The sequence below is a fragment of the Pelodiscus sinensis genome, chromosome 31, assembly GCF_049634645.1.
Source record: "Pelodiscus sinensis isolate JC-2024 chromosome 31, ASM4963464v1, whole genome shotgun sequence".
Taxonomy (NCBI): Eukaryota; Metazoa; Chordata; order Testudines; family Trionychidae; genus Pelodiscus; species Pelodiscus sinensis.
In genome coordinates this window covers 11,217,344-11,239,612 of record NC_134741.1, presented here as the reverse complement: position 1 = coordinate 11,239,612, position 22,269 = coordinate 11,217,344, and the positions used below count along the sequence as shown (strand labels likewise).

Sequence of the window (22,269 nt, the reverse complement as noted above, 5' to 3'; positions counted from 1 at the left end):
CCAGAAGGGCATAAGTAAATGTGAGCAAAGGTTACAACAAGGCACCACTAGGATTTGAACCCACCATCTCCTGTTTATGAGGCAGGGGCTTTAGCAAAATAAGCCATGCTGCCCCCCTCCAAAGTCTCTTTAAAATGGCTCTTTATGTTTCCAGGCAACACTTTTGACTCCCAAAGTGCAGCCATTCCCCACTTCCCTCCAGCCATTGAGCGCAGGCGGTGTCTGGCCCCCCGGGCACAGAAAGCTACAGCTCAGTGGGCAGAGGGCTTTGGCTTCCTTGCCCAGGGGATGCTGTTGCAGGAAGGGCTGCTAAGCAGGGACGGGGTTCACCTGTTGAGGAAGGGAAGAGTATTTGGATGCAGACTGGCTAACCTAGTGAGGAGGCTTTAAACTAGGTTTGATGGGGGCAGGTGCCCAAAGCCTACAGGTAAGTGAACAACATGGACACTGGGGAGATGGGCCAGAAGTGGGAGAGAGCAGGGGCTGTAACAGCAGAGATAAAGGAGTGACACGGGAGCACTGGGAAGCAAAATCTAATCTGTGTCTTAGGGTATGTCTAGACTACAGGGTTCTGTCAACAAAGACCATCTAGATACATTCAGTTCTGTCGACAAAGCAAGCTGCTTTGTCGACATGGCAGTGTAGTCTAGATGCAACCCTACAGGCAATAACACCTTCTGTCGACAGGACTCTGTCGACAGAAGGTGTTATGCCTCGTAAAATGAGGTTTACCAGCGTCGACAAAACTGCTGAGTTCTGTCAACGTTATGTCGACAGAACACAGCGGTAGTGTAGACGCAGGTATAGTTTTGTTGACAAAAGTCCACTTTTGTCAACAAAACTCAGTAGTCTAGACACACCCTTAGATGCTGGTATAGACACACAGGACTATGGGTAATAAGCAGGAAGAAGTTGGTATCACAGGGATAATACACTTTATTGGTATATTGGCACAGAAGGGTACAGCTTGTTCAGGAAGGATTGGCAGGAAAAAGGGAGGAGGAGTTTCCTTAGATATGAAACATGCGAACACTTGGCCTGAGGGGGAGATGGACACAGGAGACTAGTCAGGAGTCTCTGGGTGAGGTTAAAGGGGTAAAACCCCAGTGTGATGTCACTCTAGGCAACTATTATAGACACCTCTCTAGGCAGAAGAGGTGAACGAGGCTTTTTAAACAATTAAAATCATCCAAAGTGCAGCTGGTTTCACTCACACTCAGCCTCACCCACAGCTGGGAAGCAGTTTGCAGGGAGCTGAAAAGAAACTGCCTGGTAGAACCAAGGCTCAGAATGCTTCCGTGTCCAGATGTGCAAACAGCTGGCAGCCAAGTGATGGTCTGTTCCTGCTCTGCCCAGGCAAGTGAATCCCTTCCTCTGGGTGTTACAGGCTGGATTTTTCCTGTCTGGCTTTTAGCCAGGGACCTTTTCTATACCCAGCAAACATGACACCCACTGCACTGCAGAAACTAGCCCCCTGCCTTTTGCTGAGAGGCCCCTAGAAGTGCTTAGCTCCCTTGTTGTCTCTGCCTGCAAAATAAAGGAACAAGCAAATCTCTACCAGTGGAGAACATGGGTATTGATCCCACTGCCTCTTGCATGTTAAGCGAGTGCTCCACCACTTAAGCTAATTCCCCCACCTGTGAACAATTTTCCTCCCTACCTACCTTATTCCAGAGCCCACAATGTCCCTTCTGATAAAACCTCATATAAAACTCGGCAAATATCCAGAGAAGTTGCGGTTCCCTTTACAAGACTCTGCACAGCTCAGTTCCAATCAGCCGGTCTTCCCTAGAGCCCGGAACATCAACTGCGGCAGCGTCGCTCTTACGCCCAGTGTAGACATGGCCTTAGAGTGTCACAAACCAGCCCCGGGCACATTCCTGGCTAAGACCAGTCACAGTCTGGGCTCAGTGAGGGTCCATCCTACCTGAGATGTGTGTGACACAAAAGCCTCCTGTTCCCTGCCCAGTTCCCAACATTGGCTGCAGACCCAGTGATATTTGGTGCCTTGGCTGCTGTCCCTGCTGGCAGGGAGCTGTCCCACACCTGCAGTTCATCCGCCTCCCAGAGAGGTGGCAGCTCTGTGAGGGGGAGAAGCCGGGGAATTTCCCTGCATGTGTAAAAACCATCACTGCCGGCCTGGGCTGGGCCAGTGCACTGGCATCCCTCATGTCTGGAGCATCCGCCTGGGAAAAACTGAAACTGTATCAGGAGATAAGGGGTCACGGTCCCTCCTGGCAGGAGCTATAGGGCCTCGGGTCCCTCCACTCCTCCTCAACAGGAAATATTGGATCAGGGGTCCCTCCACTTCTCCCCACCTGGAGCTATGGGGCCAGGAGACTCTTCTCCCCCCAACTGGAGTTGGCAGGCGCCATGGGGGCTCACACACACATAGGTGCACACGCCCTCAATATCAGCACCCAGGACAAAACTCGCTCCACTCCTGGAACGGGAACAGTGACTAGCAGTGAGGCCCCTCCCTGGCAGCACCCTGGCAGACGGTTTCTTTTCGGCCTGGTGCCTCCTGAATGCTGGGAGCAGCTGCCTGGCCCGAGGGGCTGCAGTTCCCTAGCGAGAGGGGCTGGTGCCGGTGGCTGCAGGAAAACCCTTCTGCCTTATCTGTGGCTGAGCGGCACAAAGGAAGATACAAGATCCCTGGGGGGGTCTTTGCCGGATGAACGTGCCTGAGGAAAGACGCTGGAAGTGCAACAGACACACAAAAGGGGCAGAAGGGACAGTTTGAGTCTCACACACAGCAGGTGGCACAGCTCAGCCAGGGACCTTATCCACTCACAAAGCTTCACAGCTTCTCCACCCCCCAAACCAAGTAACTAACCCCCCACTGCTCTGGAGTCTCTGTCTCTCATGGGCCTTCTCATCCTCAGGCTCTGCTTTGTCTCCAGACAGACCCTGCTCTGCTACAGTCACCTCCCTCTGGCTGTCACTACTGGGTCTTCTAGGGCAAAGTTTGCTGTTTCATTCTGATTCGTGGGCTTTTAGCACTCAGATCTGCACCTATCACCAGCATTGGCTTGTCAGTTTTTATAGAGAATCTTTGCCAATTGTCTCAGAGTAGAGCAAAGTAAATTCTTTGTCACTAAGAGTATACTGTCACCCCAACTGGGACTTGAACCCACAATCCCTGGTTTAGGAGGCCAGGGCTTTGTCTATTAGGCCACTGGGATACACAGAAAAGACTCCCAGAGACAGAAATTCACCCTTCTGAATGTCCCTTCTTAAACTTTTAGCTCCTGATTAAGCCCCTTTGAAAAAGCCAAATACGCAGGAAGGGCTGATCACACCCTTCTGAAAATCAGCTTTCCATGGGTATCTATAGCTGGCGAAGTGTCTCCCACTGCTGCAGCCTCCTGAGACTCTATGGCCGTGTCTGTACAGCAGCCCCACAGGAGGGCCCCTGGCCTAGCAATGTGTCCCCCTGAGTAGCCTCTGATGTTCCCTGTGTGAGCCCCAGAACCAGCCCTGAGTGATGGGGGAAGAAGGGGAGCAGCTTACACATGCCAAGGGGCTGGCCAGGGGCAGGACATGAGCCTGCAAGGCAGCAGTGACATCACAAGGACCTTTTACAGAACCTCAGCTCATTGGTTGGGAGGCAGTGACCTCACAGAGAGACCATGGTAACAGCCAGGTGGGACAGGCTGCAGGGCATCTCAGAGACCCCCTATGGCTTGGCTGCCTGGAATCTCCTTTGTGAGGTTTCCCCTTGAGGGCAGAAGGGATTGGGAGTCCCATCTGGGAGTGTCTCTCTGGAGATTTCCCCTTTCCCCAGGCTTCGGTGTCCATCCTGGTTAAATGCCATTGATTGGCCTTTCCTGCACTACATTATCCAGTTCTGTTTTGGACCTTCTTGTAGATTTCATCTTCACAACATCCTCTGGCAAGGAGTTCCACTGGGTGCAAAAATGCTTCCTTTTGGTTTATTTTTAATTTGGTTACTTACCAGTTTCATTCTGTCACCCAGGATCTTGAATTGCAGAAAAAAAATTCTTATTGCTTTCTGTACCCCTGTCATCATTACATAAAACTCTGTCCCATCACCCCTTAGTCTAGACTGCATCTAGACTGTGCTTACCCCAGCATCTCCTCCCACAGAAGAAATGCAGATCTGCTGATCCTTTTTGAGGAAGAGATTCTTCCAGTATTTGGGCTCGTGTAGCCCACCCGTGGTGGGTGGAGCAGGAAAACTGCTCGCAGCTGGGGGAATTAGCTCCAGTGGCAGAGCCCTCACTTAGCATGTGAGAGGCAGTGGGATCAATAGCCACATTCCTCAGTGTCTGTGGTGTTCTCGTTCCTTCTTCTCACAGGCAGAGCCAGGGGGCTCCGTGCATCCAGAGACCCCTCCCTCTTCCTCCCTGGTCTCTGAAATAACCCACCGAGTGGGGCAAGGAGCTGCAGGGCCTGGTGGAGTGTTGGGAGAGGGGCTAGTGCTCCCTTTGTGCATGAGAGGTAGGAGGATTCACTCCCATCTTCTCCTGCCTGCTCGCTGGTGCTGAGGGGCCCGCCCCTTTCCTGCTGCCCCAACTCTTATTCCCTCAATGCACTTGTGCAGGAGGCGTTGGTCTTTGTGCCAAGGTGCGTGGCTGGGAGCCAGGACTCAGGACCCTTCCCCAAATATACAACCCCCCTCCCCACCCAAACCCTCTGTTCAGCTCACACTGTCTGGCTGCCTCCTGTGTGGGCTGAGCAGGTGACCTGCCCTACAGCTGGGAGAGCATCAGGCACCTGACCACAAGTCTGATCAGTCTGGGGACCAAGCTCCATTGGGCCTCACACATCCAGAACAGGAGTAAAACTGCCCTGGGGAACCTCAGCACAAAGAATGTAAAACCCACAGAGCACAGGGGGCTCAAAGCAACCAGCCAGCCCCAGCATGTCCCACTGAGACTTGAACTCAGATTGCAGGATTAAGAGCTCTGAGTGCTGCCCCTTACACCATGAGACCTACATACAGAGTTTCTGGTGGGGACCTGGGACACTCAGGTCTCACGCTGGCTTCTGCTCTCCTAGCTTCCCACCAACAGCTTCATCTCTCAGGACTCTCTGGCTACATCTACACGGCACATTGATTATGGAATAAGCTTTTCTTGAATAGTGATTCCAAAATAGCTTATTTCGAAATAGCACGTCTACACTGCAGGGAAACCTCAGAATAGTCCGAGGCAGGCTCCCCTAATGTAGATGATCTACCTCGATTTAGAACCCTGGGAGAAATAACAGAATGGGCCTACGGAGGGGCCATTTTGAAATAGCGGAAGTGGCGCATCTCCATGCGCATTATTCTGAAATAGCTAATTGGGAAAAGGCGGTATTCTTTGTAGAGTGAGGTTTACAGAAGTTGGAATAAGCCGTCTGTTACTTCAGATTATTTCACATTAACGGAATTGCTGCACAGTCTTTGGCATTGTTATTCTAAACAGCCATTATTCCAAAATAACTTTTCTGTGTATACAGAACCTGTGTCCTGCCCCAGCTCTGCTGCATTCAGGACAAATTCCTTGTTAGGGTCCATCACAATCTGGGGTCAGTGAGGGTCCATCCCACCTGAGATGTGTCACACAAAAGCCTCTTGTTCCCTGTCCAGTGCCCGACACTGGCTATAGGAATTTGCTTTGCATGGGGGTGTAGCTCAGTGGTAGAGTGTCTGATTGCAGGTCGAGTGGTCCTTGATTCAAACCCAAGTGCCCCCTTGAAAAGTCTTCCCTTAATAGAAACATTTACCTCTCCAGTTCTATTGCATCCTGGATTTCCATTGTATGTGGACTCTTTAAATGAATACAAACGGTTAAAGTTTTCTGGCACCAATACACATAAACCAGGCAAACTGATCCCTCAGCTAGAAGATCCTCAAATCAGCTATGTGTCTGGTTTCTGTTTCCATCCATTCAACAAGGGTGTGATCTGAATACCCATTGGCAGGTCATTGCTCTCCGTGGGCTGGGCTGTGCAGAAGAACAAGAACCACACTCAGCTGGGGAGGAAGGGCTGCGGTCAACCTTCTGGAGTTTGATTTAGCGAGTCCAAGTAAGACCAGAGAGCACCTGACTAGTGGCCAGAAGTCTGCTCTTGCTGCCTTTAGTCCTGCTGTGAGGACATGGCCAGGCTCAACTGCAGGAAGCCGACTCCAGCTACCTAAGGGGGGATGGTGGGAAGAGCAGACACATTGGCCAGGCACCACTGGGGGCTGCCTCCCTCACCTCCCCCATACCTGGCAAGTGTCTGGGCAGCTTAGCCATGGGGCTGCCCTCTGGGACAGCAAACACAGACACAAGGCAGGATTCTCTCATTCTAGGGCCATTCATTGGTTTTTCACCTGTCACAGCTACAGACTAACAGGCCCCCCCCCCGCGAAGGGAGAGACTATGTGGTCCCCAGTCCTTTTGTTTGCTGTTGCCCAGATGCAGAAGGCCCAGATTGCTGGGCCTGACCCCGCAGGAGGGGGCTGGTTTGATGCTTCATCCCACAGCCCAGCAACGAGCCTCCAAACTCCCCCTGTGCTCTGGGAGGCAGGTTTGCTCTGTGAATTCTGTGGGGCAGGTGCCATCAGGCCTGGGCACTGGGATTATTTACCAGTTTCCCTAGCTGTGGGGCATTACTGAGCTTGCAGCTGTGATGGCTGAGTGGTTAAGGTGTTGGATTAGAAATACAAAAGGGTTTCCCTGCATAGGTTTGAATCCTGCTCACAGTGATACCTGGCTTTTGCCAACACCTGTTGTTAGGGCAACAAGCTACCCTACCCCTGGCACAGAAAAGACCCTCCTGACCCATCTGCAGGGACACCTGGGCTACATCTACGCTGGCGGATTATTGCGCAAGAACCGCCGTTCTTCCGGAAAGTATCCACACTGCCCGCCTGCTCTTGCTCAAGAAGATTTACAGTACGGCGTGGTAAGGGAGGACTTCTTGCGTAAGAGCTACGCTCATTTTTAACAGGTGTAAGCCCTCTTGTGCAGGAGCTCTTGCACAAGAGAGCAGTATGAATGCTTGGCAGGAATTTCTTGCTCAAGAAAACCTGATGGCTAAAATGGCCTTGGAGGGGTCTCAAGGCCTGTGCAGCTCAAGAAATGGGATTGGCAGCTGGTACCCACAATCTTTTTGTCAGTTTCAGGGCAATCTAAGGATCACTTGTGAAGCAGGCACTACAGTCTGCAACTCTACCAGCTGAGCTGCCAAAGGCTGCCTGAGTAACACTCATTTGTACTGGCCCATCTACAAATGTCAGGGCAAGTGCTCCCCCAGGTGGATGGCATTGCAGGCGAGGGGCAGAAGAACCCAGGAGCGCAGGGGTGCTTCCTATGCAGAAGGACCCCTGAGCTAGATCCATTCACATCACAGCAAAAGTAAAATAGCTGGGTTCTTCTCATGGGTCTTTTTTTGTTTCAAGGTCTCTAGGGGTACAGAAGGGGCAGACCCAAAAGAACCAAACCGGTTGAGTGCATCTTGGTCCAGCCTCTCACTTGTGCTGCTCACTCTCCCAGACTGTTCCTATGTCCAAGGCAATAGCTCCACACCCAATGGATGGGTTAGCAGAGGCCTGGGGGCAATAGGCAGAGCCTGGCAGCTGCTGGGACCGGACCTGAGGGCATCAGGGGAAGCAGCGAGAAACACAAACTCAGCCCCCTGCATCTCTAGCCAGGCTTGTGGGTTTCATGGCTCCAGCTTGTCTGAGCCAGCCAGATGAGAGACCGAGTGCCAGTGGGCATTAGACACCCAGCAGAAGGCACAAAAATCTCTTCTCACCACCTGAGAACAAGAAATCTAAAGCAGGAGGGTTTTGCAACAACCAGCCTAGGAAAATCCCACGGACACGTTGTGACATAGTGGGGGTACCTGTCTGGTTTCTACGCTGCTGGCTCTGGGGTAACCCCCACTGGCTGCCGTTGGTACCACGGCCCAGCAAAACAGGATGAGTCATTATGCAAAGGGATCTCTCAACCGGTTCGACCAGCTAACCCCCATAGAGAGGAATAAAGGAAGGTGAATGCTGCCCTGGCTGGGGGACAGGGCTGGAGGAGAGTGAGTTAGTTTCTGTCTGGGAGCATGGAGGAAGCAGCCTCAGCTACAGGCTGGGGGGTTTAGAAGCCAAGACCCCCGTCCCTATATCAAGGGGGGCTGAGGCATCCTAGGCCTGCCCTGTAGCCTGATGACATCTGTGCTTTGCTGTATCCTGAAGAAGCAATAAACCACCTCTATTCTACCGGCTGGTGGAGTCTGTTCGTGCCATTACGGGGGTGCAGGAGGCGGGGGACCCCAACGCGCCGTCACACACGTGAACTCAGGTTGCAAAGTTCAGAGCCCTGAGTGCAAGCACCATGGGACAAACAGCTGATGTTTTTGGTGGGCACTTGGGGCTCTCAGCTCTCAGGCTGCCTCTGCTCTCCCGGCTCCCTCCAGCTGCCCCATCCCAGCTGCTTGTTTATTTTTTGTTTTTACTTAAGTACCAGCTCTAGAAGAAGCCGTGTGACACTCTCCCCTCCCCCATCATGGCATGGACAGGTCGCCGCCCCCAACCAGACTCTGAACTGGCCCCCTGCATTTCCCCTGGCCCCATGGGGCTGGCAGGAAAGAGGCCTAGAGCCAGGGGAAGCAGGAGGCAGGGAGATCCCCAGTCTACACAGCTCCTTTTTGTGCAAAAGCCTCTTGTGCAAAAATGGACCCCAATTAATTATGCAAATGAGCATGGCAATATGCTAATCTGTGCTACATTTGCATGAGATTTTGCGGAGGAGAGATGCAGTATGGAGATAGCCTAGGTGGTAGAGAGCCATGAAGTAACATAGACTCAGGAAAAATCCCTGGGCTGCAATGCTTAGTTACACACAATAAGAATAATTCACCAGCTCAGACGTGATTTCTAAACCCCCAAACAAGGAAAATAATAAAACCTGATGGACTAGGGCAGTGGTCCCCAATGCGGTGCCCATGGGTGCCATGGCGCCCGCTGGGCCATTTATGTGCACCCATGGAGCAATCGGGGCTGGCCCCGCCCCTGGGTGTGCAGCAGGTGCCAGCCCCAGGACCATGGGTGGCCCCTGCCCCGGGGTCGCAGCACAATCCAGTGCCAGCCCCAGGCCCACAATCCAGTGCTGGCCCTGAGCGCATGGCGCATGCTTGGCCCCGCCCCCAGGCACATGGCCCATGAGTGGCCCTGACCCTGGACACGTGGTACGTGAGCGGTCCGGCCCCCAGGCTCCCGGCAGCCCCAAAACGTTGGGGACCACTGGACTAGGGAGACTTTTCACTTCCCACACATTGCAAGAACTCCAATTCTCTGTAAGTCAAGACTGTGTGGTCTAATGGATAAGGAGTCTAACTTTGGATCAGAAAATTGAGGGGTTGAGTCCCTTCACAGTTGCATTTACCTTCCTTTGTCTGTGCTTGTGGATCCTGATGTTGCTGCCCTGGAAAGGTCCTATGTGACAATGTGGTTTTTCTATAACCCCATTGGAAGGCCAATAGCTATTCAGTAGGTCTAAACTAGGGGAGATATTGCAGGGCAGAGGGGTTACTGGCTTGTGAAAGCAGGGCTGGTGGTGCCAGGAGAGAGGCGGTGGCATGGCCTGGCCTGGGGGTCTGGGGAGAGAATCATCCAGTAGGGAGTGGGACTGATAAGAGTGTGCACAGATCCTGAATAAAAATGTAAAAGCCCTGTTGGGAGCAAGGAAACCACAGGTAAGAAGCACCTGATGCCCACATACCCTGCCTCTCCATGGCTGCAGGAGGTGCAGAGATTGCACCCTCAGGCTCGCTAGGTGCTGACAGCCCCAGGGAATCACAAGGGAGTGTGGTGCTGGCTCCCCTATCCCAGCAATTGCAGTGAGAGCCCTGCCTTGCTAGTGCCAGTCACAGCAACCTCTGTACCTACTCAAGGCTTGTTGTTTCCTTCTTCCCAACACTCTTCCCCAATCAGCCTTTTCCTGAACCAGCAGTTCTATGGGTGGCCAGGGGAGGCCTCTTCTGTGTCCCAGGAGGACACAGGAAAATGCAAGCACAAGCTGCACAAAAGCACCACTGGGAATTGAACCCAGAGGCTACGTCTACACTGGCATGATTTTCCGGAAATGCTTAAAATGGAACAGTTTTCCGTTATAAGTATTTCCGGAAAAAGCGTGTCTACATTGGCAGGATGCTTTTCCGGAAAAGCACTTTTTCTGGAAAAGTGTCCATGCCAATGTAGACGCACTTTTCCGCAAAAAAGCCCCGATCGTCATTTTCGCGATCAGGGCATTTTTGTGGAAAATGCTACTGTGCTGTTTACACTGGCCCTTTTCCAGAACAGTTTTCCGGAAAAAGGACTTTTGCCCGAACGGGAGCAGCATAGTATTTCCGGAAAAGCGGCTGATTTCTTACAGTAGATCGTCAGTGCTTTTCCGGAAATTCAAGGGGCCAGTGTAGACAGCTGGCAAGTTATTCCGGAAAAGCGGCTGATTTTCTGGAATAAGTGGCCAGTCTAGACACAGCCAGAATGTCTTTTTTACAAGGCAGGCGCTTTAGCCCTCCTCCAAAGCCTCTTTACCACGGTTCTTTATGTATCCAGACAACATTCCCCACTTCTCTCCTGCCTTCCAGCCCTGGCGGTGTCTGGCCCCCCGGGCACAGAAAGCTACAGCTCAGTGGGCAGGGGGCTTTGGCTTCCTTGCCCATGGGATGCTGTTGCAGGAAGGGCTGCTCAGCAGGGATGGGGTTCACCTGTTGAGGAAGGGAAGCGTATTTGGGGGCAGACTGGCTAACCTAGTGAGGAGGCTTTAAACTAGGTTTGATGGGGGCAGGTGCCCAAAGCCCACAGGTAAGTGAACAACATGGACACCAGGGAGATGGGCCAGAAATGGGAGAGAGCAGGGGCTGTAACAGCAGAGATAAAGGAGGGACGCGGCACCACGGAGAAGTAAACTCTAATCTGTGTCTTAGACTCTGGTATAGACACAGGGGAAGGATGGTTACAGACACCTCCCCAGGCAGAAGAGGTGCATGAGGCTTTTTAAACAATTAACAAAATCATCCAAAGCGCAGCTGGTTTCACACACACGCAGCCTCACCCACAGCTGGGAGGCAGTTTGCAGGGAGCTGAAAAGAAACAGAAGAGGGGAAACTGGAGCCTGGCAGAACCAAGTCTTGGGATTCTTCTGTGTCCAGATGTGCTAAGCAGCTGGCAGCCAAGCTCCCAAGTGCTGGTCTGTTCCTGCCCTCCCCAGGCTGGCAAAACCCCTCCGCTGGGTGTTACAGGCCGGACTTTGCCTGCCTGACTTTTAGTCAGGGAACTGCTCCCTGTGAGGCAAATGGGACATACCCTGCACTGTGGAAACCAGCCCGTTGCCTTAGAGAAGAGAGAAGGAGCCCCTAGAAGCACTTAGCCCCTGGCTGGCTCTGCCTGTGGAAAAGAGGAAGCAACAAACATCTATCAGGGGAGAACATAGGTATCAATCCCACTGTCTCTCGCATGCAAAGCAAGTGCTCTCCCACTTGAGCTCATTCCCCTGCTTGTAAGTAGTCTTCTTGCCCCACCCACCATGTTCCAGAGCCCACAACGCCCCTTCTGATAAACCCTCATATAAAACTCAGCAAATATCCAGAGAAGTTGCGGTTTCCGCAGTTCCCTTTACAAGACTCTGCACAGCTCAGTTCCAATCAGCCGGTCTTCCCTAGAGCCCGGAACATCGACCGCGGCAGCGTCGCTCTTATGCCCAGTGTAGACACGGCCTTAGAGTGTCACAAACCAGCCCCGGGCACATTCCTGGTTAGGACCAGTCACAGTCTGGGCTCAGTGGGGGTCCGTCCTACCTGAGACGTGTGTGACACAAAAGCCTCCTGTTCCCTGCCCAGTTCCCAACACTGGCTGCAGACCCAGCAATATTTGGTGCCTTGGCTGCTGTCCCTGCTGGCAGGGAGCTGTCCCGCACCTGAAGTTCATCCACCTCCCAGAGAGGCAGTAGCTCTGTGAGGGGGAGAAGCCGGGGCATTTCCCTGCATGCGTAAAAACCATCACTGCCAGCCTGGGCTGGGCCAGTGCGCTGGCATCCCTCATGTCTGGAGCATAAGGGGTCAGAGTCCCCCCCAGCAGGAGCTATAGGGAATGGGGTACCTCTACTTCTCCCCAACAGGAAATACTGGACCAGGGGTCCCTCCACCCCTCCCCAGGAGGAGCTATGGGGCATGGGGACCCTCGACCCCCCAGCAGAAGCCAATGGGTGCCATGGGGACTCACACACAAACAGGGGCACACGCCCTCAATATTGGTGCCCAGGATAAAACTCACTCTGCTCCTGGAACGGGAAAAGTGACAGCAGTGAGGCCCCTCCCTGGCAGCACCGTGTCAGATGGTTTCTTCTCGGCCTGGTGCCTCCTAAATGCTGGGAGCAGCTGCCTGGTCCGAGGGGCTGCAGTTCCCTGGAGAGAGGGGCTGGGGCCGGCGGCTGCAGGAAAATCCTTCTGCTGTGTCTGCGGCTGAGTGGCACAAAGGAAGATACAAGATCCCTGGGGGGGTCTTTGCTGGATGAATGTGCCTGAGGAAAGACACTGGAAGTTCAACAGACACACATATGGGGCATGAGGGACAGTATGAGTCACAAACACACGGCAGGGGGCACAGCTCAGCCAGGGACCTTATCCACTCACAGAGCTTCACAGCTTCTCCACGCCCCAAACCCCACCAGGCAAACTGCCCCATTGGCCTTGCCCACACCATGCTCAGGGCCTGGAGATTTTCTGTCAATTTTCCAGACCAAATAACTAGCCCCCCCCCCCACTGCTCTGGAGTCTCTGCCTCTCATGGGCCTTCTCATCCTCAGGCTCCGCTTTGTCTCCAGACAGACTCTGCTCTGCTACAGCCACCTCCCTCTGGCTCTCACTCCTGGCCCTTCTAGAGCAAAATGTGCCCCTTCAGTCTGACTTTGGATACCTAGGGTTTTAGCAATCAGATCTACCCCTAACATCAGTGTTTACTAGGGAGGGGTCTGAACAGTTTCTGTAGAGAGAGAGAGACACAGCCACTGTGGAGCATCCTCTCAGAGTACAAAGTTTTATGTCAGTTAGAGCAAATTGTCACCCCACATGGGAGTTGAACCCACAACCCCAGGATTAGGAGACCAGTGCTTTGCCCAGGTTACTTGGGGGGGGGGGGGCTTTAACCCCTTCTGGGTTGTCTCCTTCAACAACCAAACTGAACCAATGGATCTTGTGCCGACCTGACACTGCGCTCGGCTAGTGCTGTGTGCGCCACAGAGCTTCCTGTAGCACTGCCCACATGGGAGAGGGGAGAGGCAGTTTGAGTCATCCAGCTCTGCCCCTTCTGAGGGGTTTGTGAAAATGGCAGGTGCTGTCTTGGCAGTGAGGGAGAGGTGGGAAAGAGGCCCTGACTGAACCTCTTGGGTCACAGCTGCTGTAACAATGACGTAAGCTGAATGAGTAGGCAGTGGTCATGTTAAAACTGACACTGGCTTCCCTGACTAGGAATTGAACCCAGGCGGCAGTAGTGAAAATGCTAAACCCTAGCCACTAGACCATCAGGGATAGAGCAACAGGTATTTTTCCTTACCTACAAAAGCGGCAAGGAGTCCTGTGGCACCTTGTAGACTAACTGAAGTGTTGGAGCATAAGCTTTCGTGGGCAAAGACACACTTCGTCAGATGCATGTAGTGGAAATTTCCAGAGGCAGGAATAAATATGCAGGCCAGGATCAGGCTGGAGATGACGAGGTGGATCCAATCAAGGAGGATGAAGCCCACTTCTAGTAGTGGCTCATATCCTCACACTCCATGGTGTAAGGGGCAGCGCTCAGGCCCCTGAATCCTGCAATCTGTGTTCAAATCTCAGTGGGACCTGCTGGGGCTCAGCTGGTTGTTACAAGGTTCAGGTGCTTCAGCTTCCATGCCCTGAGGTTTAATAGAGAGATTTTTGTTCCTCTTGTTGGGTGTTTGAGGCCCCCCTGGAGCTCCATCTCCAGACTGAGCAGGCGGGTGGGAAGGGCCTGATGCCTTCACAGCTGCAGGGCAGGTCACCCACCTGGCCTCTGAGCTCAGCCTGTGCTGGAGGCAGCCAGAAACTGAGAGCGGGTCAGAGGGGAGATTGGGGGAAGGGTCACGCACCTTGGCACAAAGTCTAAGGGCCCCTGCACAAAGTGCATTGTGGGAATAAGAGTTGGGGCAGCAGGAAAGGGGCCAGCACCGGGGCACAGGCAGGAGAAGATGGGAGTGAATCCTGCTACCTCTGCCATGGCCTGGCCCAGGAGGGCTGGGGTCTAGCAGCTTTTCACCCCAGCTTTGTGGGAGGCCAAGTAGGAAGGGGCCTCTGGAGGCTCATAGCCCCCTGGTCTGCTGTGTCTGTGGAAAGGGGGGAGAGGACACACACTTGTCACTGGGGAACAGGGCGCCTGGATCCCACTTGTTCCTGGAGAAAATGAAACAGGCTGAGCATTTTGCAGAGAACAGGCCAGAGCCCTTCTCCTGTCCCTGGAGAGATGGAAATGGGGCCGTTCCTTGTGGGGAAAGAAGTGGGTGTGTTGGGAGTGGGGTTCAAGTTCAAACCTCTCCACAGACCAGAACCCCACATTAGGGGCAAGAAAGAGCCTTAAGGAGGGCAGTGAACACTTGGCTCCTGTTACCCTATGATGAAACTCTTAATCTCAAGGTCATGAATTCAAGCTCTCTAGTGGGTGATGCCCTTTAACTCACATTCTCAACCTACAAGCAATTCCCTCTCAGCTTTCACAAGGGTTTTAGAAAGAAAAAGTCTAATCCTGGGGTCCAGCTTTAGTAGAGCCAAAGAGAGAACCAACTGCAATTTCCATCTTCTGAGGAGAAGGGAAGAGGATTTTCTTCTCCTCAGTTCTGTCCACATCAGCCCAGGGAGGAGAAAAAATAACCCTCCCCCCGCTGATTGTCCCCCATCAGCTTCTGTAGCTTCACCTCCTTCCACAGCAGCTCCAGCTTTGAGCTACAAATCTCAAGGGGCTGGTGAGGAAATGAGGAGCTGGCAGCTCGGGTTAGTGGCTTCCATGAGCACAAGAGGTGGAGTGTTCACAAGGTGCATCCCCCTCCCCCACAGAGCAGGGTGTTAGAAAGAGCTAGGAACAGAACAGTCCAACAAGTTCCACCAACACCAAAGTGTGTTTCTGTGGTGTACATTTGCCTAACATGCAAAAGATCCCTGGTTCAAAGCCAGGCAGAAACTCATTATCTGCTTTTACTGCTGCTCTACTGGGTGCCCTGTTAAGCACAGCTGCTGCGGATGTGTGTGTGCCTGGGATGAGTCCAATTCCCATGTAAGAGAGAAGGGTGGCATCACCTGAGACTGCTCCTGGGTGCCAGCCTGGGGAAGGGAAATGAATCAGGCCAGGCACCTGCTGGTGTCTTGGGGCTTGGTCTCCCCTGTGCTGGGAGGCTGGTGCATTGGGCTTGCTCTGTCTGCTGCCTCCCTTGTGTGAGTTGCCCAGTGTACACAACACAAATGTCGGAAAAGCCTCTTCTGAAAATGCTACACAAGCTGGCTAAGTCTAGACTGGCATGATTTTCCAGAAATGCTTTTAACGGAAAAGTTTTCCGTTAAAAGCATTTTCAGAAAAGCGCGTCTAGATTGGCAGGACGCTTCTCCTCAAAAGCACGTTTTGCGGAAAAGCGTCCATGGCCAATCTGGACGCGCTTTTCTGCAAAAAACCCCCGATCGCCGTTTTCGCGATCAGGGCTTTTTTGTGGAAAACAAATCTCTGCTGTCTACACTGGCCCTTTTGCGCAAAAGTTTTTTGGAAAAAGACTTTTGCCCGAACGGGAGCAACATAGTATTTCCACAAAAACACTGACAATCTTACATGAGATCGTCAGTGCTTTTGCAGAAATTCAAGCAGCCAATGTAGACAGCTGGCAAGTTTTTCCGGAAAAGCAAATGCTTTTCCGGAAAACGTGGCCAGTCTAGACACACCTATTGAGTTTCAAAATTTGCGTAACTTTTTCCCGAAGAGCAGTGCAGTGTAGACATAGCCTGAGTGTTGCTCAGCACTAGTAGGAGACAGGGAGGGACAAAAGGGTCTAACGGCACCTGCAGCCTTTCAGAACAACACACAGCCCCTCCGGACACCCTCACTGGCAGCTGCTGGGAAGTGTCTGGACTCAAGCCCACCCCAGTGTCAGCCTAAGGATCGCCTGGTCTGTAAGAGCTGCAGCCTGGAAATGAGAAAGCCGCTAAAGTGACTTTGGTGAAACTTAAACCCACAACCTCTGAATGTCAAGCTGGGCTCACACTAATCCCGGCAGCTTAGAAACCCAACTGGCTTTCAATTGTGCCTGATGGGCTGCTGAGCTTGGTATCTCCACTCTCTGCTTTGCAGCATGGCAATTGCTGGAGGAAAAGAAAGGGGAGCCAGGTCTGTCTCTTTTGGGACACCAGGTAGAAAGAGGGAGGGGACCACTGAACCCCTGACAGTAAAGGTAAGGGATGAGAACTGAGCTGCAGTTGGAGAATGTGAGCAGTGATCCCACTGCCTCTTGCATCCTAAGCAAGTGCTCTACCACTTGAGCTAATCCCCTTGCCTACAAATGCCTCACCTACCTTGTTCCAGAGCCCACAACGTCCCTGTGGCTGCCCGAGGCTCTGTTCTAAAAAAGCCACTTGTGAGACTGACGCCCATGGGCCGGCTATCTCAGAGGTTCAGAACGTGGTGCTCATATCACACAGACGCGTCTTAAGAGCCAGCCCCTTGTTTCAAGCCGTAATGTGCTTGCTATTCCGACATCCCTGAAAACCTCATGGCAGGAGGAGTGAGGGGCGTTTTGGAATTGTGATTTATTTTTTGAAAAAAGTGCTGTGTAGGCAGCACCAAATTACAAAATTAGCCCTCTTGCGCAGGAACTTGTCCACAAGGAGGCAGTGTGGACAGGCAACAGGGGTTTCTTGCCCAAGAAATCCCTATGGCTAAAATGGCCATCAGAGCTTTCTTGGCAGGAGAGTGTCTACACTGCCATGGGCACTCTTGCAGAAAAGCACTTTTCTTGTGCAAAAGCACATGTTGTGCAAGACCTGTGCACAAGAACTGTTGCACAAAGCAGTTCTTGTGCAAGACTCCTGCAGGGTAGATGTAGCCTGGGGGTGTTTGGGTTTGTTTGCAAAAGGTCTGGAGGCCACATAGTCGCTCCCTTCAGAGGGGGGCCCTGTTAGTCTGTAGCTGTGACAGATTAAAAACCAACAAATGGTCCTAGAACCAGAGAACCCTGCCTTGTGTCTGGCGCAGACCACCTTGGTGCTGCTCAGAGACTTGGAATCCTATGGCACCTTACAGACTAACTGAAATGTAGGAGCGTAAGCTTTCATGGGCAAAGACCCACTTCATCACATGCATCTGATGAAGCAGGTCTTTGCCCACGAAAGCTTATGCTCCAACACTTCAGTTAGTCTATAAGGTGCCACAGGACTCCTCGCTGCTTTTGCAGATTCAGACTAACACAGCTACACCTCTGATACTCAGAGACTTGCAGCTCCTGGGAGCAGCCCTGTGTCTTTTCCCTTATCCTGGGCCCCTTTGGCCACTTTCAAGGGGTGGCCTGTTCTGTAAAGACTGCCCTGGAAATCAGAGAGCAGCTCAAAGACTTGAACCTACAAGCTTTGGACAACTGGGCTGGCTCACAGAGAGCACCAAAGCTTAGACATGCAACTGACTTTCCATTGCACCACAGAGCCCTGGGGGTACCCCGTCCCACATCTCCTCTCTTTGCTCTGCAGCGTGGCCATTGCTGGGGTAGGAGGGAGGGCAGAGCTGGGCTAGCGCCTGGGTTGGCTGGGCCAAGTCAATGCGGGTTTTGTTTTTCCATTTCTCCCCTGTGTTCAGCTCCCAGCTGATTTCTCGGTGGGTCTGCATCTGCCCAGCTGAGAAACAGTTCCCACCCCTGAGCTGGACCCCAGAGCTGCAGGGAAGCCAGGAGCGCAGAGTGTCAGCCGCCAGCCCAGAGTCCCAGGTGCCCTGAGAGCAGCCTCCCTGCAGGTCCTATGGTGTGTGCTCTGTGGCCAGCATCACAAGCTGCCTGACAACCAGGGCTAATCCCCCGATGGGGTCTCTGCCCATGGCCACAAGAGGGCTCCTTTGGGGGGTGGAGCAGCACAACCTACCCCCTGGGGGGCCGAGGCTGGCGTGAGAGAGTTGCGGTAAAACAGCATCTGTAAGAAAGCTACGTGTGTGGGTGCAGGCTGGGAGGCTCAGCGCAGTGTGTGGGGCTGATGGAGGAGGGCAGGGGACCGGGGACGCAGAACCAGGGGGTGGTGTGTGGATACGTGTCTGTTTTGGGCGGGTTCCTCACTCCCGCGTCCCAAACACATAATGTGGCACAAAGACCAGCAACGGTCCCTGCACAAAGTGTGTCCCAGGGATAAGCGTTAGCCCCGGGAACAAGCATCACCCTGAAGAGGAGACACCCCAGGTTTAGAGCCAACAAGCCCAGGAGTTGCCCGCTCAGGATCCCCAGGCACACTGCACAGACTCCCTGGCACAGGACAATCCCAAACCTCAGTTCTGCAGGCCAGCGGTTCCCCTCTTCCGCTTCTTGTCAGCTTCCTGCAAAACACCTCACAAGGGTGAGTGGGGATAAACCCAGCTGTGCTGTAGAGCGGCTGTTAGGTGGGGAAAGAGAGGGGTCCCCTTGGCCTCCCTGAGTAACTCACACATGTACAAAACTGCACTTGAAGACACCAACGCAAGTGTCAGGATAGCTGAGTGGTCTAAGGCACCAGATGCAAAGTCCTGACTTTCCCTCAGTTGGGTGTTCTGGTCTCTGAATAGAGTCATGGGTTCAAATCCCACTCCTGACATGTCTGCTTCTTGATAACTAAAGAAGTGACCTTATCTCCCCTGCTATTGTAGAAGCATTTTTCTTAGGCTGCAACTACGCAGCAGCGTTCCTTGGGAATAACGGCCATTACACTGCAATAACAATGGGAGCGTCTACACAGCAATTCCATTATTCCGACTTCTGTAACGCTCCATCCAGACCAGTGGTCTGAGGAGCCAGGAAGTTTCCAGGCTGCAGACAGACAAGCCCACAGGCAAAGACAAAGCAAAGTGCCAGCCACTTCCTGCTCAGCCCAGCGGGGTCTCTGTGTGGCCCCCCAAACCTTTTGTTTGCCGTTCCCCAGGTGCAGAGGCCCAGATTCAGCAACACTCACAGGCCCCACAGGAGGGGGCTGGTTTGATGCTTCACTCCATAGCCCAGCAACGAGCCCCCAAACTCCCCCTGTGCTCTGAGAGCCCCGTTTGCTGTGTGAATTCTGTGGGGCAGGTTATGTCAGGCCTGGGCACAAGCAGGGTTCAGAACCAACCCACAAGTAAGTCCCCGCTTAAGAGGATTGAGCAATTTCGTTTGCCAGCAATGCAAATCCAGCCATGTAAGTGTCCCATTCACATGCCCAAACTTTCTCCGTACCCCACTCACAGTTGCTGCCCTTGCTCAGGGCAGATAAGAGCTCACAGGTGGTTTTCAGAGCTCACCTCCCACTCTTGGGAGGCATCTCACCCACTCTGTTGGCCACTTGCCACTGCTCCTACCAGCCGCCCATCAGCCACTCCCTCCAGCCACCCCATCCATGCTGCTGTGGGTGCCAGTGTCTCACCACACGATAAAATCAGACCAGAGACAGACACTGTTAGTAAACGCTTCTCTTGGAAATGCTCCTTCGAATGCTGGGCCTTCCTCCCCAGCCCACCAGAGCCGTGTGCCACTGTCATACGCCTGCTCCATGGACATCTTCCCATTGCAGAAAGTGCTCCGAGCCAGACTGTGACTAGCTAGCCCGTCTCTGGGCACCCAGGGGCTACGTCTACACTGCAGGCTTCTTACGCAAAACTTGAGGAGCATCTATAATAAACATGCATTCTTGCGCAAGTAAATTTATGGCAAAATGTAGGAAAGGAGAGCTTCTTCTGCAAGAGTTATTCCTCTCTTCATGAGGAATAAGCTCTTGCACAAGAAGGCAATGTGGATGGGCAACAGGGGTTTCTTGCACAAGAGAGCGTTCACACTGCCATGGAGGTTCTTGTGCAAAAGCACATGGCAGTGTGGACATGCTGTTGCACCTAACAGTTCTTGTGTAAGAAGCCTGCAGGGTAGATGTAGCCAGGGGGTGTTTGGGTTTGTTACCAGCACTGAGCTTTGTATAACAGCCCTGGGAACATTGTGAAAAGCCAAAACCTTCCAGCCCTGGGTGTCCCTGGCCAGCCAGAAAGTGGCACAAAGGTTCCTTGAAGTGCTGACTTTGGGTGGCTTGAAGCAATTTTTTAGGGTTCAGATGAGGTGGCTGAGTGGTTAAGGCGATGGACTGCTAATCCATTTTACTCTGCACGCATGGGTTCAAATCCCATCCTCATTGGTGTTTGCAGCCCTTCCTCTTGATTCTCCCAGATCTCTCTTCAGTTCAGTATCAGCCCTGCCTGCCCCAGGCCCTCCCACTGCAGCCTGGGGAAAGGGGAAATCTCCACAGAGACACTCCCAGATGGGACCCTCAGTCCCTTCTGCCCTCAAGGGGAAACCTCACAAAGGAGATTCCAGGCAGCCAGGCCATAGGGCACTCTGAGATTGCCCCTGTCCCACCGGGCTGTCACCATGGACCCTCTGTGAGGTCACTGCCTCCCAGCCAATGAGCTAAGGTGCTGCAAAAGGCCCTTGTGATGTCACTGCTGCCTTGCAGGGCTCATGTTCTGCCCTTGGCCAGCCCCTTGGCATGTGTGAGCTGATCCCCTGTCGTCCCCCCCACTCACTCAGGGCTGGTTCTGGGGCTCACACAGGGAACATCCAGAGGCTGCTCAGGGCCACATGTGGGAGAGGGTGTGTGTGTTCCTCTGTCTCAGCTTTTCCCTTTCTCCTACCCCAAGGTCACTTTTTAAATGTCAGGGCAAGCCAGGATCTATCCCGTCCTTCCCCAAGACCTCACCTCTTTGCTGAACCCCGGCCCTCCCCAAACCTTTCCATGGACTATGAGTTGCTAATGGACACTCGCTACTAACGACATAATTACAGCTGGGGAGAAGAGTTAAATGTAAATTATTAAATAGATTAAGTATTTGAACTGTCTCATGTTAGTTGATCAGACTTCATGTTAAATAAAGGAAAACATTACGGCCAGCACAAAAAGGTTTCAATGTTGCTTTATTTATGGCAGGGGTGAGGAACTTTTTGTGGGTCAGGTGCCACCGACCCACAGAAAAATTGGGGGCTGCAAAAGTGAGAAACAAAAAAACTCTTCCAAAGGCCCCCAGCCCTCTCTGATGTGGCCCCCAACTAAGACACCTTCCTCCTCTGGCGTTCCAGCCCCCATGGCGTGAGGGGAAGGGACAGGGAGGACTGAGGTTCAGATTTACTTTTCCGGGGCTGCAGAACTAGTGGATTTTGTGGACCCACTTAGTTTCTGGGTTGGGGACAGCTCTGAGGGGTTCAGTGTGCGGGATGGGGCTGCCAGCAACTGGGATGCAGGACGGGGGTAGGAGGGCAGGATCTGGAAGGGAGTTTGGCAGCAGGAGAGGGTGTGGGGTGGGGGTGTGAGGAGGAGTATGGGCGTGGGAGGGGGTTGGGGCAGTAACTCGGGAGGCTGAGGCTGGAGACCCAGCACAAGCTCCCAGCTGCATGGGAGCAAGGGGTAGAGCTGGGAAATTGACTTGTTTGCCGCTTGTGGGTTACTTACCCCTCATCTCAGATGTTTGTTAGTAACTGGCAGGTGCCACAGGGCTCAGGTCCGAACAGGAGCACACGACCTCATTATTGGTGCACAAGACAAAACTCACTCACCTCATGGATGGAAACTCTTAGAGGGAGCAGTAATTGGGAGTGCCTCAGGGGTTGTGAAGCTTGCTGCCTTGGTTAGGGGTGTGGCCAAAACACCGGCCTTGCTGTGAGCAGGATTTAAAGTTGCGCAGGAAAACCCTATTGGATTGTTAGTTCAACGCCTTAACCACTGGCCATCACAGCTAAGAGCAGTAACACCCCAGGGCCAGGGAAACTGGTAACTAATCCCAGTGCCCAGGCCTGACGGCACCTGCCCCACAGAATTCACACAGCAAACCTGGCTCCCCGAGCACAGGGGGTGTTGGGGGGCTCATTGCTGGGCCGTGGGGTGAAGCATCAAACCAGTCCCCTCCTGTGGGGCTGTGAGTGTTGCTGTCCCTGCTGTACAGACAGGGCCATAGAGCCAGGGAGAGATTCACTGAACAGGCCAAGGTCACTCAGTGAGTTAGAGCCAAGATCTGCTCCCAGCTCCCTGCCCCACCCACCAACGTGCTGACTCCCTCGCTGC

General features: G+C 53.1%; 1 non-coding gene across 1 annotated transcript; it reads left to right on the top strand.

The window, feature by feature from the left end:
- Positions 1 to 20,270: 20,270 nt before the first annotated feature.
- Positions 20,271 to 20,352, top strand: TRNAS-GCU (transfer RNA serine (anticodon GCU)). The gene has a single exon. It is a non-coding gene; the product is annotated as a tRNA-Ser (tRNA).
- The last annotated feature ends 1,917 nt before the right edge of the window (positions 20,353 to 22,269 follow it).